This window comes from Rhinolophus hipposideros, assembly GCF_964194185.1.
Source record: "Rhinolophus hipposideros genome assembly, chromosome: 24".
NCBI lineage: Eukaryota > Metazoa > Chordata > Mammalia > Chiroptera > Rhinolophidae > Rhinolophus > Rhinolophus hipposideros.
In genome coordinates, this window is record NC_138070.1 from 34,759,869 (window position 1) to 34,765,868 (window position 6,000).

Here is a 6,000-nt window from a genome sequence, read left to right on the forward strand (position 1 = left end):
TTAGTCCATTGTGTGTGTCCTCCTGTTGTAGTTGAACCTTGGTTGCTGTTTGCACATCAGTGGTAGGGATTGACCTTTGGGCTCTTTAGCTGTGAGGACTGACCGTTACTATAGTGAAGGAGCTGTTGTGCAGAGGCTGACCTTATGGAGCAGAATTTTCTTTAGCAGGGCTCTGGTGCCTGCCCAGTCTGCCCTTTGGGTGTGTTATCCTTGGCGGTGGCCAGGTGATACTCCAGCTCGGTTTGAAGCTGGCCATGGAGTGTGCCAGCCCCAGCGCTAACTGGGAGGGGACTCACTGCAGGCCAAGTTCAGGTATAGCCTGTGTCCTGCCTATGGCCACCTGGAATGAGTAAAAAGGTAATCTGCAGATGGCCACACACCTGTGCTGTGCTTGGTGGTGCCTCAAGAGACCAAGCCACAAACCAAGGCTGGCTGCCACTAATACTGTACTTAGGGCTGCTCAGCCAGTGGTATGTGACATTCTGAATCCACAAGCTACTTGTGAGGGTATTGTGAACCTTTCAGAGACTTCAGAGAAGCCTGCAACATGAGCCAAGGCAGACATATGAAAAAGCCACTGACAGCAGTTAGGATGTGCCTGTAAGTTGTGTGAGATGTGGTCTCAGGGAATCACTAGGTTGGAGCAGATGAAAAGTGACAGCCAGTTTGATGGAGACTCAGATATGGCTTCTGTCTGCATCTGCACACCAGGAAGAGGGAGAGCTCAACAAAGAAACAATGTCTTCTGCCACCTCCTCTGTCTGAAAGAAAGATGCCCCTCTAGCCCTTACTCTGAAGACAGACAGCTCAGCACCTCCCTGTATGCCCTTGTCACCTTTCAAACTGCTATCCCAGCACTGGGGCTCAGAGTGACTGAGTCCATTAGCAATTAAGTCCTTGTTCAGGCCCTTTAAGAGGAGCACCTGTGACTGCAGCTGCCTTCTGTCCCACTGAGCCACAGACTGCTGGTTTTCATGACCAGAAGTTACAAGACTTCTCTCCTCGACACTGGAACACTGGGCTGGGGAGCCTGGTGTAATTCTGGGACTCCTCGCCCCTCCAAGGCAGACCTCTGCAGCTGAGATATACCTTCTGACTTTTAATGGACACACTCAGGTGTGGGACCAGCTCATTCTGTGTCTCTGCCCCTTCTACCAGTCCATTACGCCTGTTTTATTTCTAAATCTTTACATTGATTGATTTTTTCATCTGGTTATGGATTACATTTTCCTAATTAAGCCTATTTAACAATTGTTTTGTTAGTTCCAGGTGTACAAAACAATGTAATGGTTAGACATTTACACCCCTCACAGAGTGATAACCCTCCACCCCCAATCTATTATCCCTCCGACATCATGTATAGCTGTTACAATTTCAGTGACTCTATTCCCTGTGCTATACTCCACATCATATGAATACACACACACACACACACACACACACACACACACACACACACACACACACATAGATATATAATTATAGTTGACATTCAATAGTATTTAGCTTCAGGTGTACAGCACAGTGGTCAGGCATCTACACCATCCATAAAATGGTCTCCCTAATAAAAGAAGTACTCATCTGACACCCTATAAGATCATTATAAAACGTTATTGTTTATGTTCCCCATACTGTTTTTCATATCCCTGAGGCAATATTGTGACTACCAATTTGTTCTTTCTATTCCCCTCACTTTCTCCCTCATTCCCACCCCCTCCCAACTAGCAACCATCAGTTTTTCCTCTGTATCTTTGAGACTACTTCTGTTTAGTTTTCTCATTTATTCAGTTCTTTAGATTCCACGTAAAAATGAAATAATATGGTACTTGTCTTCCTCCATCTGATTTATTTCTCTTAGCAACATGTTCTCTAGGTCCATCCATATAATTGCAAATGGTAAGAGTTCATTCTTCTTTGTGGCCAAGTAATGCTCCATTGTATAAATGTACCAGAATTTCTTAATCCAGTCATCTATCATTGGGCATTTTGGTTGTTTCCATGTCTTGGCTATTGTGAAGTGAACTGCAAGAAACATAGAGGTGCATATAGTTTTTTTGAATTAGCATTTTAGATTTCTCTTGATAGATACCTAAGAGTGGAATTGCTGGGTAATAAGGTACTGTAGTTCCATTTCCAGTTTTTTGAGATAAATCCATACCAATTTCCGTAGTTGCTGCACCAATATGCAATCCCACCAACAGTGCACAATGGTTCCCTTTTCTCCACATCCTTGCCAGCACTTGTTTGTTGATTTATTGATGACAGCCATTCTGACTGGGGTGAGGTGGTACCTCATTTTGGTTTTTATTTGCATTTCTCTAATGAGTAGTGAGGTTGAGCTTTTCATATGTTTATAAGCCATCTCTATGTCCTCTTCAGAGAAATGTCTCTTCATGTCCTCAGCCCATTTTTAAATTGGGTTGTTTGTTTTTTGGTGTTGAGTTGAATGAGTGTTTCATAAATTTTGGATATTAACCCCTTATCGAATATATCATTGACAAATATGTTCTCCCATTCAGTAGGACTCCTTTTTGTTTTATTGATGGTTTCCTTTGCTGTGAAAAAAAAACTTTTTAGTTTGATGTAATCCCACATGTTTATTTTTCTCTTACTTTCCTTGCCTGAGGGGATATATCAGTAAAAACATTACTCAGGGTAATGTCTGCAAATTTACTGCCTATATTTTCTTCTACAAATTCTATGGTTTCAGATCTTACATTGAAGTCTTTAAGCCATTTTGAATTTACTCTCGTATATGGTGTAAGGAGGTGGTCCAGCTTTACTTTTTTGCATGTGTCAGTCCAATTTTCCCAGCACCATTTATTGAATAGACTGTCTTTACCCCACCGTAAGTTCTTGCTTCCATTGTCATAGATTAAATGACCACATAGGGATGAATTTATTTCTGAGTTCTTAATTTTGTTCCATTGATCTATGTCTCTGTTTTTATGCCAGTACCATGCTGTTTTGATTACTACAGACTTGTAGTATGATTTGATGTCAGGTAATGTGATACCTCCCACTTTGTTCTTATTTCTCAGGATTGCCATGGCTATTCAGGGTCGTTTATGGTTCCATATAAATTTTAGGATTATATGTTCTATTTCTGTGAAAAATGTCCTTGGTAGTTTGATAGGAATTGCATTGAATCTATATGTTGCCTTAGGTAGTATGGACATTTTAACTATATTAATTCTTCCTATCCATGAACATGGTATGTGTTTCCATTTATTTGTATCTTCTTTAATTTCTCTCTTCAGTGTCTCATAATTTTCTGAGTATAGGTCTTTTATTTCTTTGATTAAATTTATCCCTAAGTATTTTATTGTTTTTGAAGCAATTATAAATGGGATTGTTTTCTTAATTCCTCTTTCTGATAGTTTATTATTGGTATATACAAATGCAACTGATTTCTGAATATTAATTGTGTATCCTGCTACTTTACTAAATTCATTTATCAGTTCTAATAGTCTTTTTGGTAGAATCTTTTGGGTTCTCTATGTATAATATCATGTCAAGTGCATACAATGACAGGTTTACTTCCTCCTTTCCAATTTGGATGCCTTTTATTTCTTTTTCTTGTCTGATTGCTGTGGCTAGAACTTCCAGCACCCTGTTGAATAGAAGTGGAGAAAGTGGGCAACCTTGCCTTGCTCCTGATCTTAAGGGGAAAAGTTTCAGCTTTTCCCAATGCGTATGATGTTAGCTCTGGGTTTATCATATATGGCCTTCATTATGTTGAGATATGATCCCTCTACTCCCACTTTGCTCAGTTTTTTATCATAAACGGCTGCTGGATTTTGTCAAATGATTTTTCTGCATCTGTTGATATGACCATATGATTCTTAGTTTTCATTTTGTTAATGTGATATATCATGTTAATTGATTTGCGGATTTTGAACCAACCTTGCATACCAGGAATGAATCCCGCTTGATCATGGTGATGATGTATTAATGTATTGCTGAATCCAGTTTGCTAATATTTTGTTGAGGATTTTTGCATCTGTGTTCATTAGGGATACCGGTTTGTAGTTTTATTTTTTTGGAATGTCTTTCTCTGGTTTTGAGGATCAGAGTAATGTTGGCCTTGTAAAATGTGCTTGAGAGCCTTCCTTCCTTCTGGATATTTTGGAATAGTTTGAGGAGAATAGGTGTTAATTCTTTTTTAAATATTTGGTAAAATTCACCTGTGAAGTCATCTGGTCCAGGACTTTTGTTTGTTGAGGCTTTTTGATTACTGATTCAATTTCATTGGTAGTAATCAGTCTGTTCATATTTTCTGTTTCTCCTTTATTCAGTCTTGGAAGAGTGTATGTTTTTGGAAATTTATCCATTTCTTCCAGATTGTCTAATTTGTTGGCATATAGCTGCTGGTAGTATTTTCTTAAAAGTCTTTGTATTTCTGTGGTATCTGTTGTCACTTCTCCTTCATTTCTGATTTTATTAATGTGGGTCCTCTCTTTTTTTAGGTGAGTCTGGCTAAAGGTTTGTTGATTTTTTTTTTTTTTATGTTTTAAAAAACAAACAGCTCTTGGTTTCATTGATCTTTTTTTTGTCTATTTTATTTATTTCTGCTTTGATCTTTATTATTTTCTTCCTTTCTACCTTTGGGCTTATTTTGTTGTTCTTTCTACAGTTCCCTAAGGTGTAAAGATAGACTGTTGATCTGAGATTTTCCCCCCTTTTTCTACCTCCCCCCCCACTCCAGTTCAAGTCATTGTTTTCTCAGTCTAGTTGTGTAGGACACAGCTCCCTGACCCATGCTGGTTTTATGAGCCCTGTACTCCCCCTGGCTGAGACAGTTGGTCGCCAGTTATCCGTCAGCTGCTCAGAGCAGTTCATGGCAGCTCTATCTGACTGCTGCCCATGCACGCTTTCTGCTGGTCACTCTCTCTGGCCACCGGCCACTCCTGGCAGAACACAGTAACCCACGACAGCCCATGGGAGCTTACGCTGACCTCCGGCTGCTCACGGCAGCCCAGCTCCAGGGAGAGCCATTGTTCACAAGCTTAGCTGTAGAGGGTGCAGCTTACTGGTCCATGTGGGAATTGAACCTATGACCTTGGCGTTAGGAGCATTACACTCCAACCAGCTGAGCCCTAATCTGAGATTTTTCTTGTTTCTTTAGGTAGGCCTGCATTGCTATGAATTTCCCTCTTAAGACTACTTTCACTGCATCCCATAGATTTTGGGTTGTTGTGCTTTCATTTTCATTTGTCGTGAGGTATCTTTTGATTTCTTCCTTGATCTCATTGTTGACCCACATGCTATTTAGTAACATGTTATTTAGCTTCCATGTATTTGTGTATTTTCTGGATTTCTTCTTACAGTTGATTTCTAGTTTCATAGCACTGTGGTCAGAGAAGATGCTTCATATGATTTGAATCTTCTTAAATTTCTTGAGGCTTGTTTTGTGGACTAGTATGTGGTCTGCCTTTGAAAAATGTTGCATGTCCACTTGAGAGGAATGTATATTCTGCTGCTTTGAAGTGAAATACTCTAAAAACATTGATTAAATCCAACTGATCTAATGTGCCATTTAAGACACTGTTTCCATGTTGATATTCTGTCTTGGGGATCTGTTCATTGGTGTCAACAGGGTGTTGATAGTGTCACTGTTGATCTCTGTATTCATGTTGGTCAAATCTATTTTATATATCTAGGAGCTCCTGTGTTGGGTGCATAGATGTCTACTAGGGTTATGTCCTCCTGTTGGATTGATCCTTTTATTATAGTTTTCGTTTCAAAGACTATTTTGTCTGAAATAAGTATTGTTACCTCAGCTTTTGTCTTGTTTCCTTTGTATGATATATTTTATTCCATCCCTTTACCTTCAGTCTGTATGTGTCTTTTCATCTGAGGTGAATTTCTTGTAAACAGCATATGCATGGATCTTGTTTTCTTATTCACTCAGCCACTCTATGTCTTTTGATTGGAGCATTTAGATCATTCACATTTAAAGTGGTTATTGATAGGTACAAATTTATTGCCATTTTGTAA